This window comes from Sinohyriopsis cumingii, chromosome 14 (assembly GCF_028554795.1).
Source record: "Sinohyriopsis cumingii isolate HCF-2022 chromosome 14, ASM2855479v2, whole genome shotgun sequence".
Classification (NCBI taxonomy): domain Eukaryota; kingdom Metazoa; phylum Mollusca; class Bivalvia; order Unionida; family Unionidae; genus Sinohyriopsis; species Sinohyriopsis cumingii.
In genome coordinates this window covers 68,381,033-68,394,485 of record NC_142974.1, presented here as the reverse complement: position 1 = coordinate 68,394,485, position 13,453 = coordinate 68,381,033, and positions in this window count along the sequence as shown.

The window sequence follows — 13,453 nt, the reverse complement described above, 5'->3', positions numbered from 1 at the left end:
TTACACAAATATATAACGGGGGTGGGGGTGATAGAAGAATACGCTGGGAATATAAAAAATTGTCGCAAATCCCACAGGATTCTAGGTCTCAATGAGAAAAACTAATAAGATCAATTTAAATAATTGCAACATTCAAGCAACTACACGAAGGAAAATCAATTGGTTATGGTGGCTTAACGACATATTTCAACATTACCTTAAAAATCTCTTAATTCCAATATTAAAGATATGATACGTTAATATTCTATTAAATGATGAAATGACGTCCAGGATGAAAGAAGGGGGAGAAACTCTTATGTATAAAGGGAAAGGAGATTTAAAAGACATAGCGAGTTGGATATCGATATCGTTTTTAAATACAGACTACAAAATACGTAGTAAGATCATTTCTAACAGAATTAAAACATGTGTCGGAAACACGATTAAATTTAATATATAACGTTCTTCGAGACAGGACTGTTCCTTATCGATGATATTATGTGTAATAGCAATAGAAGCTCTCCGAATAAAAATACATAACAATACAATTATAAAGGGAATTTAACTCCCAAACCACAAAAAGGAACTATAAATGGTACAGCATGTTCGTGACTAATACAAATTTTACAGCCGATGTCTGCACCTTCAACCATTTAGAAAAGGAATGTATGGAAATCAATAAAATCTAAAATGAATCATGCAAACAACTGAAATTTTGTTAATAAGTTACTGGCAGGAACAACCCTGGACTCGAACCAGAACTTGTAACGACACATGTAATAGGTTCAGGAGTGCCTTGTGTGTGTGTGGTGGGGGGGGGGATCTAAGAGTATATAAATTTAACACAATTGAGAAAAACTACGAACTAACTTACAAATGTAGGCACATAGCAAATTTGAATATAATGGATCGAATACAGGTCACTCAGACAGATGTATATTAACATATGGTATATGTTTAACGAGGTAGAATACAAGGACGACATGATAGATAACTTTGACAAAGAAAACATCAGGTTTATATAGAGAAGGAAGTAACATTACCTCCGCAGCGAAGCTCATAAGGTAAGGATAGAGGGATGACTAAATAATCCACCATCTTAGACATTTTATATTAGAAAATATTTTTAGAAAAAACATTAAAAAACAAAGTAGATAAAAGGAAGTCTTTGCAAAAAAAGGTATTCATTTTGGGTATACGTTAAAACAAATGCATGGGATATGCAGTAACAATAAAATAACACATTAATATAACCACCAACAAAAATAAGATATATCAAAACTTTAGTTCTTAAATATATAGTCAGATCAAGAAAATATGGACTGCTGAGAAATATCCGTTTGGCTAGCATTTAGAAGATATTTTAAAAAAATTACCAGTATATCACTTTCTGTAAAACAAAGACGTCATTCGATATCGAACTGAACAAGAAAAAATGAGAGAAAGAAATTAACTGCAAAAACACAAACTCAGCATCGTACCTTTCAGATAGAAAGCATACTATACACAACTGATCAAATAGCAAAGAGCTATACAAAGAAATAATAATTTGCATTACAAATGTCTTGATCAGATGTGGTAAAACATCTTTTCCGACTTGAAAGAAAAACAAAAGCAACACCACGACCGTGTAGAAACCCTGGTATATCTTTATACATGATAAAATATATTTTTCTTTCTATATGTTCCGGGGGCCCCGAGTGGCCGAGTGGTCTAAAGCGCTCTCCGTTACGGATCACTGCCATCTCACCTCTACCTGCGTGGGTTCGAGTCTCGGATTCAGCCAGCGTGGGTATGTGAGAAAGCTTGCAAGTAACTTCTAGTGGGTCGGTGGTTCTTTCTGGGGCTTTTCCCGGGTTCTTCCTCCACCATTAATACTGCCCGCCATGTATTGCCTATCGTGTGCTGAAATATGGCGTTAAACTCTACAACAACAACAACAACAACTATATGTTCCGGCTGCCAAACAAGATTTATCTTCAAACTTCGTTGAAACTCTCTCCTCCAGTTTTTTTTAATTATCTTTGTTTTTAAATTCCCGTCTTAGGACTGGCAATAAACCTAGTCATATAAAAACACCCACATTTGTCTTTCGCCAAATTCAGGTTGCCAAACAAGATGTCGCGAGTTCGAAAGGAGCGGCGGCATCACAATTATTTTAAAAGCTTTATTTGTATATGTATGTTTAAACTTTCTTTACATGTCGCAGATCCTATACTACTTAACTTTTTTTTTATTCCCGTCTAAGGACGGGCAATTGATCTAGTAAATTAAAACCGAGTGGTCCTGTTCGCCGAAACACAGAATGGATTGGGGGGGGGGAAATGATGGTAGGAGTTGGTGCATTTCCAGAAAGGGCAGTCAGACATACCTCTTGCAGTAGAAGAGAGGGGCCCTAAAATATGAATTTCACCGCTTCCTCGGCAGGAATGGGAGGAAAGAAACATTCTGAATCACAATTTAACAAATAGAAAAGGAAAATCGTATGTTCAGGTACCCGATTGGTCTAAGATGCTCGTCTTTACAATCATAAAATATTATCATCTCGCTCGCTTCGGGTGACTCGAATTTCGGGTTTGAATTTAAGAAAACATATCCATCATTAGGTCCACCAACGAGTCGAATCAGATAATGATAATAATAATAATAATAATAATAATAATAATAATAACAACAACACAGCCAAAGAAACAAAGTACTTTAACATGCGTTAATGCTCGGGTTTTCCTTTCCTAATTAACTGTTGTATTATGTTTGATAGAAACGTTTGTTACGTCAAAATACCATACCACTTAGACATGATCTCCGATTTGTTACTTTGAAGAAATGTTATGAAGGGTTATCAGCAGAGTTTAGACATCAGTGGAGGTAACCTCACTGTGTGTAAATTTATAATAATCAACCATTCTGAAGTTACAAATGTTGTTGATTAACACACTTGGCTAATGTGTTTATCATGTTATACACTACACCAATGTTAAATATATGACCAAACTATAATGGAGAGGTCGGGGTGGAGGGGTGGATTATATGTTCTATGTAAACCTTACTATAAAACAATCCAGGGGATAAACTGGATGGACTTCCGTCAAAAGAGATTCAACTGAAACTCGTATAGAAGGTGATGGGTTTAGAATGTTTCGTGTTGGGGGGGGGGGGGGCGGACGTGATTATAAAAATCAATTATACCTAAATTCAATCGCTGCTCGTACTTAATCATATTTCACTACACCCCAACCAAACCGGAGCAGACAAAAATGGCCAAAATATGCAATGTTTGTCTTGATGTCTAGGTACTTATATACATAAATAATATCCATTGGATATGGTCACTAGGGAAGATATTATGGAAATTATATTGTCTCTACCATCATAATATAATAATTGTATCGACCGGAGTGGTCGCATAGAAGGATGCTCAAAATTGAGTCTTATAAGCTCATTCTTCGTGTATCATACGTTCGGTGCTACATCATAATGTCGAGTTTGCTTCATTACAAAAACAACTGGGGGCCCTGAGTGGCCGAGGTGTCTAAAACGGATCATTGCCATCTCACCTATGTCTCGCCTGTAGTTTCGGTTCAGCTAGTGTGGGTATGTGAGAAAGCTTGCCAGTTGCTTTTCGTGGGTCGGTGGTTCTTTACGGGGTTGTCCAGGTTCTTCCTCCCCCATTAATACTGGCCGCCATGTATCGTGTGCTGAAACAAAGCGTTAAACCCTACAACAACAACAAAAACAACAAAAATAACTTACTTGTAAAACAAACGTGTCCCCACTAGCTTTCTTAATTGCTTTTTCTGAGGACTCGGAAGTTGTGGTTAATATTGGGGGAGTAAAGCTGAATTTGTAAATATCAGTTCGTGCGAATGACATCATATATGCATATTGTCTTGATTTATTATCTGTTTTTTTAGGCTTCATTAAATTATGGAAAGATATATTAGCTTTGCTTTTAGACCTTTGTAACAAAATAATAATCTATTTTTCAATCTACGTATTTATAATGGTTTCCAAGACAACTTATCCAATATGGAAGTCATACTTCCTGGCATATAGTCATAACTGGATGTAACAAACCTGACTGCTCGATTTCCGTATTCTTTTCAATTTCATCTTCTTAACCCTGGGGATTCGAGTCCCGTGCTGTACAAGCGTATGCTAAAATAGGTCTTATTAAACCTTTGTTAGCGAGTTGTTTCGCATTTTATGGGCAAGATGACAAGATACGATACATCTTTAGTGGCTTAAAGTTCGAGTTACATTTGAAGGTTCCATTCCAGATCACATGTACTTGTGAGCTTTAAATATTTTGATTGATTGAGGTTTGCCACCTCCCCCAGGCTTTTATGGATTCAAGGAACCCTGATAGTTTGGCCTCAATCTGTGGGTCCATAAAGGTCCCTACAGTTGAATGTTTGGCTGTCATTAGTGGGAAGGAGAGCTCGGGAACGGTCCTGCTTGCTTTACATCGCTGGATTCTTGTTGCATTTGCCTGGTGTTTCTTGTTTGTTTGTTGTTTTTTTTTCCGATTTATTTTTTTTTTGATCTTTTTTTTCTTCTTCAAAAATGTTCTAAAAGGAGGGGGGGGTGTTCTATGCTGTTTATAGAGATTCTTAGTAGATATCATGTATGAAGAGAGATTTTCAAGGTTATTATGGTATTACTAGTCGAGGTGTTTAGGGTGTGTTTCCTACGTTATGTTATTTATAAGTTTTTAGATATTACCTCTTTAAGTTATTTATTAATTGATGTTTTTAGAGATTGAATGCTATTTATACTTTATTTAGCAAGAGACCGGAGTCGTAGCCGCTTACACGGTTCGTTAAGGACATCTAGGACCGGAATCCTAGCTGATTACTCGGTTCGTTAAGGACGTCTAGGACATCCGATTTTGCGGTTTCCTTAGTTTTTATAGGTGCGTCGTAAGTGAATTATTTATTAATACTTTTATAAAATTGAATGATATGTTATGGGTTTTTATGTGGTGGCTTCTAAATTTATTTAGCTAGTTACTGGGTCTTTTGGTTTTGTGGGGATAGTAATTATATGTTGTTCCTAAGTCCTGCTGAGTCTATGAATTGATTTATATTTTTATATGCTGATTGTTTATTTTTATTAGAGTCCATAAGTAACTCTGGGTATGTGTGCGGTGATCCAATCTCTTTTTGGTTTTTGATAAATATTTTTCGAGCTGGTTGATATTTTGGGCATATATTGAATACGTGGTGTAGATCTTCGGCGGTGTGGCAGTTAAGGCAGTTAATGGTTGCTGGTTTGGGTCCTATAAACCTTCCAAAACTGCTTGCTAGTTTAGTTTTTCCAGTTATTATCCTGTTTATGGTTTTCTGTTCTAAATAGGTACCTTTAGGTAGCTGTATGTTCCTAACTACGTTTTTTGGGGTTTCATGGTGCTTTTTACCTTTTGTGGAGGAGTTCCAAAAATCTTGCCATGTTTGGTCTATATATGTTTTTGCGAAGCTTATTGCTTCTGTAGAGCTATAGTTAAGCTTGATAGGGTTTTGATCTCCTAGTTTGGTTTTTGCAACTTTGTCGACTGTTTCGTTGCCAGAGATTCCAATGTGCGACGGTATCCACATGAGCTCGACTAATTGATGTGCTGTGGTGATATCGTCGATTAATTGGCATGCTCTGTCGAGGAAATTGTTCCCTAGAGTGTGTATTGCGATTTTGGATCGATTTGATAACGCTTAGGGAATCGTTTATAATGACTGCTTTAGGTATTTGGTTGTCTTTGATCCATTGTAGTGATTCAAGTATAGTACAGAATTCAGTGGTGTAAATGGAGCAATAGTCAGGTAATCTGGATCCCGTTTGTATACTGAATTCAGGGATGACTATTACTGCTGCTGCTCTTGGTGGGTTGTTTGTTTTTGATCCATCGGTATATATTTTAACATAGTCCGGGTATTTTTGGTTCATTTCGTTTACGAGTACAGGTTTTAGTAAGTTTTCTTGTCCTTCTTTATTTCTTAATTTGGTAGCTTCAATGTTAATCCTTGGTGGTTTTTGTAACCATGGTGATTTGTTCTTGTCTGTATTGTTTGTTACCTGTTTTTTTAGTAGAGGTATCTTTTCTCTTAGTTCAAGGATTACTTTGCCACTTGGTGAGATAGGTATGATTTTGGGTTTTTGAAGACAACTTTACACTTGTTTATAGCTATTTTGGTGGGATGGTTGTCTGGGTGGGTATCTAATCGAATGGAGCATCGGAGAAGCAGTTCTTGCCTACGTAATTTTAAGGGTAGTTCTCCTGTTAGTGTTTGTAGTTCTTCTAATGATGTTGAGGGGAGTGTTCCTGTGCATAATAGTAAGGCTTTTCTCTGGATAGTGTCAAGTTTTTTGTAGTACAGGCTGCTTAGCCGAGTTACATGCTTGGCAACCGTAATCCAGTTTTGATCTAATTAGGCTTTTATATATTGTGAGGAGGGTTTCCTGGTTGGATCCCCAGTCAGTCCCTGTGATGTTCCTGTGTAAATTGAGATCTTTGTTACAATTCTGGGTGAGTTGTTCAATGTGCTGTTTCCATGTGAGGTGATTGTCAAAGAACATTCCTAGGAATTTTACTACTGTTACGTATTTGATTAATTGATTTTGTATATAGACGTTTGGATAGACTAGGTTGTTATTTCGTTTGGGGGTGAATATGATTGCCACAGTTTTTTCATGTGATATTTTGAAACCCCATTTGTCCGCCCATCCCCCTATGTTGTCTAGGCTCTGCTGGATTTCTTTACCTACTGTGTTATTGGCAGGATTTCCATTCCTCCATATGCAAATATCATCCGCAAATTGTGACAAGTTTATTTTTGTGGAGGCTACATTGAGGTCAAGGTCGTTTACCATTAGGTTAAATAGTAACGGACTTATTACACCGCCTTGCGGTGTTCCATTTTCAAGTGAAAATTCTTCCGAATGGGTGATGCCTATTCTTGTGGTAATTTTCCGGTCTGTGAGGAAATCGCCAATCCAGTTGAACAAGCGTCCAGTTATTCCAAATTGGTTTAATTTGGCCATTAGTCCATTGGTCCATACTAGGTTGAACGCTTTTTCTAGGTCTAAAAAAACCGCTATGAGGTTGCGATCGGTTTTCCTATGTGCGTTAAAAGCGAGTTTGATGTCTGTTTCCAATCTGAGAAGTTGGTCAGTGGTGGACCGTTTGTTCCGAAAGCCACATTGATTTATGGAGAGTAGGTTATCGGTTTCTAGGTGGTGTTTTAACCTATTTGCGATTATTGTCTCCATTATTTTGCAAATATTGTTTGTAAGGGAGACGGGTCGGTAGGAATTTATGCTGTTGGGATCTTTACCTAGCTTGGGGATTGGTATTACTATGGCCTATTTCCATTTGGTGGGTAGTTGGCCTTTATCCCATATCCTATTAAAGAGTTTGATTATGGCTATTGTTATATTGGTAGGTAGTTTTTTGTAGATAATGTAACCTAACTGATCCTTACCTGGGGATGTTTCGTTTTTGGATCGTAGGGCTATCTTCCATTCATGTACTGTGATTTCGCTATTTAGGTGAGATTCTTTTGTTCCTTGGTCTTGAAAAATTTGAGGTTGGGTTCTCTCCGTTAGTTTTTTTGTGTTCTTGAAAGTTTCTGGTGTGATTATTGTTGCTACTCATGTTCGAAAAATGCTTCGCTAGGAGGTCTGCCTTATCTTTATTTGTTATGGCATTTTTAATTTTTGGGGCTGAGGTAGTTGCTTTCCCTTTTATGGCTTTTATCTTGTCCCATTTTTGTTTTGAGTTTGATTTTAGACTTAGTTTAGAGCAAAAGGTTTGCCATAGATTAATTTTAGCAGTTTTTATAGTTTGTTTTAGTGCTTTTTCTTTATCTTTATATTGCTGGAAGTATATAGAATTTTTGGTGCGTTTATATTTATTTAAGGCCCTTTTTTGTCTTTCTGTGCTATAGTGCACTGTTTAGTCCACCATGGTACAGGGTTTTTATTTTGGATATTAGTTGTCTTTGGTATGCATCGGTTAGCTGCTTCTATAATTGTGTATGTTATGTTATCATAATACATGTCAATACTTGGGCTTTCTAAGTTATCTGGATTTACTCTAGCTAGTAATAATTGGAATTGGTCCCAGTCTGCCTGTTGGTACCTCCATTTAGGTGGGGTTTCGTTAGGAATGTGTTGAGTTTTTGTTTGAATATTGATTGTGATGGGAAAATGGTCACTTCCTAACGTATCTTCCTGATCCACCCACCAATTTGTGATTTGAGCCAATTTTGGGGTAGTGATGGTTAGGTCTAATGCTGAGAGAGTGCCATCCTCAGGGTTTAATCTAGTGTTCGACCCGTCATTTAAGATGACCAGATTGTTCTCAGTTATCCATTTTTCAACCATTTTTCTTCTATGATCTTTATTTTTACCTCCCCATAATTCACTGTGTGCGTTGAAGTCGCCAGAGATCATTAGATTGTTGTTGTTGTTATTAGTGATTGCATTTAGTGAGATTAGGTTGGTAGGGCAGAAGGTACCCCCTGAGTCGTATGCATTTATTATTTGAATGTTTGTGGTTCCTATATTTATCGTTACTGACATTATTTCTATGCTATTATTGATGTTTAGGTTAGGGGGTACTTCTATTACTTCATAGTAGATTAGTGTATCTATTAAAAAAATTGCTAGTCCACCCCCTTTCTGTCCCATGGGTCTGTTTTTAAAGATTCCCTGGGTATAGCCTTGTAGTTTGGGCAGGCGTTTGTGTTCTTGTGTTATGAGGGTTTCCTGTAGGCAGATTACGTCTGGTTTTATGGCCGTATTATTCAGTTTGGTCTGCAGTTCTGATAGGTTTTTGAAGATTCCTCTGCATTTCCATTGCCAGATGGTGATTTTATTATTTTTCGTACTATTCATTTTTGACGTTGTCTTTATCTGTTAGTCTTTCGGTCCAATCAGATAATATGGTGAAAATTGTTTTGAGGGTTCTGATATGCTGCTGAGATCTTGCATTAGGGTTCATGTTGTTAGGTTCATTACTTCCTGTATTAATTCTGTGTTGGGGTGTGTGTTAGGTTTGGGGATGTTTGGGGTGACAGTTTTGTTTGCACCTGAAGTCTTATCAGGGTAGTCATGGTTTGTTACAATGTGGGTTGTAGTTTTTGGTTCTTTTGTTTCCTGATTCGAGGGTATGTTTTGTGGTGCAATGTTTTCCCTTCTGATTCTGCGTGGATAGTTTTGGTGCACATTGATTGTTTCAGAGGTAGATTTTGGTGTGTTGGGGTTGTTTTTACAAATAAGTTTTTTGGCAGAATGGTAGGTGAGGTGTTTTTCGTTCATTAAGTCCACTATTTGTTTTTCTTTTATTGCAAATCTGCATTCTGCCAATCTAGGAAAATGGTTTTCTTTAGAGTTAGCACATTTTTGTTTAATTGTGTGGCATTCTCCTTTGTGTTGACCTCCGCAGTACTTACATCTTGGTTTGAATCTACATCTGAGGGCATAGTGTCCCCAGTGCAGGCATTTGGTGCAAAATCTTGGCCTATTTATGTAGTTTTCCAGCTTATGGCACACTCCTGACTGTCCTAGTTTTATTATTGAGGGTATTGGCTCGGTAGCCTCTATAACTGCTTTGTTTGTTCCTTGTCCCTTGTGATTTTTAAGACGATATACTTTGGTGGTCTGTGTTCCATTTGCTGTGAGTTTATGAAGTAGGAGTTCATTGCTTATGTCCTTGTTGTATCCGTTTAGTGATATCACTTTTTTAAAGATAGTGGTTTTAGTGGGTTCAGCCAGATTAGTTGTGGATTCACTGTGTTTGGAGTTCGAACGGACTCGTGGTTTCCTCTGAGTGCTATGGTGTCTCTCTACTTTGATCTTTATTGGGCCTATAGTTTCAATTTGGATGAATCTTTCCACCTGTTGAATTGTGCTGCATTGGATAATCAGGTAGTTTCGCCTTGGTCTTATCAGTTTGAATTGTCCAGTGTGAATTTTGGCCAGTGCTGTCATAATACTATTGGTACTTAGACTAGTAATTCTGTTGCACCTGCTGCTTATGTATATGATGTGTTCGATGGAATGATAATTGTACATTTTGTTTTGGGGGTTATGTTGTTCTTTTATTTCCTGTTTTGAGTTAACCTTAATTGTGGGTTGTTTTGGGTTGTTTTGGGTTTTTAGCGGGCCCTTGCCATTACCTAGGTATGTGTTTTGGGTTGTTTGCGGTCTTTGGGTTGCCATATTAGTGATGCTGCTGGATCGTTTTGTAGTGTCTAATTCATTGGATTTGTTCCCATAGGTTGGTGGTTCCCTTGCTGTTATTATCCCAGATCATCCAGGAGTTTGGCTTGAGTGTCTAGTTTCTTTCCTAATGTTTTGATTTATTGTTGTTTGCTTGATTTCCTGTTGATGGTTTGTTTGCATGTTTCTAGAATTGGTCATTTCATTTTTGGTGAATTTTGGGGTGCTGGTTATGGTTATGTGGTCTAATTGTGGGGAGTTTAAGGTATGTAGGTTACTGTTAAATTCATTTGTTAGGTTTGGAATAGTGGTGTCTATATCTTCATTTGTGTTTGGTTTTTCCGCTTCCTTGAAGAGGATTGGCGATAGTATTGGCATTGTATTTATATTGTTCCCTGGAGTGTAGTTTTGTATTTCTAGTAGTTTCTGCTGGTGGGGTGGGGGTATGTTAATTATCTCTGCTGGTTTGTGGTTTGTTTGGTCTGTGTTTGAGACCAGAATTTGGGGTCCCAGTGTGATGGTGGTTGAATTCGACTTTGCTGTGGTTGGTACTACTTGCATTAATCTTGCTTGTTTTACATGCTTTATTGGTGCTGTTTGGAGTTGTGATACATCCAATATTTTTACTGATTTATTGATAGGGTTGTTTGGTGGTTTGTGTGTTTGCGTGTTTGAATTGAATAGAGCCATTTGTTTGGACCTAGTTTGCATTCTTCTACTTAAATTACGTATAGCATTGAATGATGACTTATCTTTTGTTCTTGTCCTAACCCAGTCTGCTCCTCCGCAAGAAGTCTCTCCTTTGTTTTCTGTTACGTGTTCCTATCGTTCCTTTGTTTGATAGTTCCTTTATTCTGTTCAATTCCTTTGTTCACGGCTTGGCGGTTTGATAATCGTTTCCTCTTCTTGGTATTATTTCTTTGCTCTTGTTTTCCTGTTCCTCTATTCTATTTTAGTTGGTGATGTTGGTGTCCGCACTCAGTAGAACTTTTAAAATTATACACCAAGCCGGTTTTACACAGTAAACAAATCAAGCATATGCTGCATTATTAAGTTGGAATCGCATGCCACATTTTCGAACCCATCGTCCAAGATTTTGTAATGTCATTGCACTATCTTAGTATCATGCTCGGTTTTGATCAATCAGTAGCATATACAGCCATTTGCGAATAGTCGATTCTCTTAGTCGATTTCAATTATGGTGTCACTGATGTTGCTAGGAGAAGAGTGCTGGTCAATGTATTGTTCCTTGCGGTACTCTATAGCATACGTTGTACTAGTATGATGTACATTTACTTTGCATTGCTTGTTAGTTTTTATTTTTAATATTTCATTATATGCTATTGTAACGGAACATTGCATATTGGATATAACCTTGTCCAAAATCAAGTTTATTTTCTACTTGACCCGAATTGTTTTATGCTTTTTATTTTATTTTTTAAACAACTAATACGTAGTTAAATATTCTCTATATGCTTGGGTTATTATCAGGATCATTATTAATAGAAGCAAATATGTTTTGGAGGGGGTCTGGATCTATAATGTTCGCATTCCCCTACAATTTACCTGATAATGTCCAGGTTATATATTATAATTTTAGTAACAGACTTTTTAATAATAGACAACTTTGTTTTTTTATAACTTTCAGCACTTTCTAGAAGGTTATTTTGCATTAGGTAACGTTTTGTTTCTCCTGTTTTTTTCCGTTTAATTGTGAACTGAGGTCAAGTAGGGGACTATACAATCTTGTCAGTGGAAAGATTATTCACTCGTGCCAAATAATTAATTTTGTATTATTGTTGTGTCCATTATTAATTTGGAATTTATTTCTTCAAATTATTTAATTTAATGATTAGTTTCTCTGGAAATGCAGAGTGCTCACAAAAATACTATTCATGGATGTATACATTCATTAGTATTTGCAGTGAATTAAAACTTGAAATTGTATTAGTGTTTCAATAAAAGACTAAATTATACAGATTATCACAGACACACCATTTCCTTCAGCATTGAACTTAATTTGGATTTCTAGTTTATTCAGAATTTTGAATTAGTATGACTTGTGTCTATGATTATATGATTGTCTTGGATTTAATTTGTAATATCGTATGTTGTTTTTTTAATTTTCACTTTGTATTCAAAGCAAAGATATTATTTGTTGCAATTTACAAAGCTTGTTGATTTTCACTTTTTGTTACTTGTTTTAAGAGCATAGAGTTGTTACACCACCCATCTTTGGGATCATTTGTCCCTACATATTTGTCCCGGAAACATAAAAGCGCCTATCCAGCGTTGAGCTTTGCTTGCAATTCCACTTTTCATGGGGTACCTGTTAAACGTATTTTTTTCAAGGTCAAAATAAAAATAATCTATTTGGACACCTCTATCCACATATTTAGCCCAATCATTTTTAATAACTTAGCAAGATGTGTTTCGAACTCTGAAATTTCCTTAATGCATCATGTTTATCATATAGTTATCCAAGTACTTTATGATTAGAACATAAACATGTTCAAGATCGTTGCAAAGATCACTGGTGTGTGACAACGGGCGGTAATTATTGGCCATTGCGTGATTACCTTTTTTCAGTAGTGCCATGTCATTTATTTACCAGATACATAATCCTTGGGATGTTGTAAATGCCCAGTGATCGTTAAAAGGTGCGTATGTACTTTGTCAGCTCAGAAGATATTGACTTAAGCACTTTTTGATTATATCATCTGCTCCTGAAGTGTTTGATAGGTTTAAAACCATATAGCAACTTTTTGAGTCCTAAACATGTCACTACTATATTAATTTAGGAATATACAAGGCGAAGCCATATCACTATAGTAGTTAAAACCATGAAGAATTGTCTGTTCATTGTATTGGTTTATACTAGTCTGGTGTCGGTTTTTGGTGAATGAATGTCATGTGCGTCTTGTTTTTCACCGTGTATTTCCGGAATAATTTAGAATCTAATGTTAGGGTTCCACTCATGTTGATGTAACTGTGTGAAATTCAAAATTTAAACACACACACATACACACACAAAAAATCATTCAGCTCTTACCCGTTTCCATTTTGTCCTAAATTTTTAATTGCCGGCAAGTTAATATATGGATCACCCTAGAGACAGATGAAAACATAACATTATTGGAGTAGGGATTGTCAGATTCCCTGATTGCATCATCATCTAAAATGGCTGCCTGAACGGCTTATCGTCATCAATCACTGGAATATGTTTGATTAGATCCGTCCTTCTCAAATCTGTGGG